The sequence below is a fragment of the Mustela nivalis genome (genome assembly GCF_964662115.1).
Source record: "Mustela nivalis genome assembly, chromosome: 17".
NCBI lineage: Eukaryota > Metazoa > Chordata > Mammalia > Carnivora > Mustelidae > Mustela > Mustela nivalis.
Window position 1 is genome coordinate 31,760,221 of NC_139036.1, and position 608 is coordinate 31,760,828.

Consider the following 608-nt stretch of genomic DNA (forward strand, 5'->3'; position numbering starts at 1 on the left):
GGGGCGGAGGTGTGAGGTGGGACGCGGGGGCTGATGGACCTCGGGGGGCTGGCCTTGGGGGGAAAGGGTGGAGCCGGGAGGAAGGAGCTGGGGAAGTGGGTGTGGCTTAGGGAGAACAGTGGGCGGAGTAACAGTAAGGTGGGGGCGGTAGAGAGGACGCGAGGTTGAACCGCGCTAGGCTGTAGCCTTGGAAGTTCTAGCATGAGTGATTTACAGCGAGCTTGTCTAGGACCTTCACCTTCCCCCACCTCCCTCATTGGCAGAGGTGGGAGCCCGCCCGGTTTCGAATGATGGAAGAGAGAAAACCGAAAGTTTTGAGAGTGTTACATGCTAAAAGAATGGGACAATCCAGGTAAAAAAAATAGATGTCACCTGAGTGCTTGCCAGTTTATTAAACGCGTTGGCTTATTGTGGTCCACGCACTCTGCCAGGAGTCCCAGCCCTCGCAGAGTGCCGGGCGTGTTGTAACAAGCCTGACAAGAAGCGTTTATTTAGACCTATTAATAATGGCTTACTGCATCCCTGGTGCTAGGCACCAGGCTGAGTTTAGCATCCCCATTTTCCAGATGAGGAAAACCAAGGCATAGACCCGTAGAGAAACATGTCTG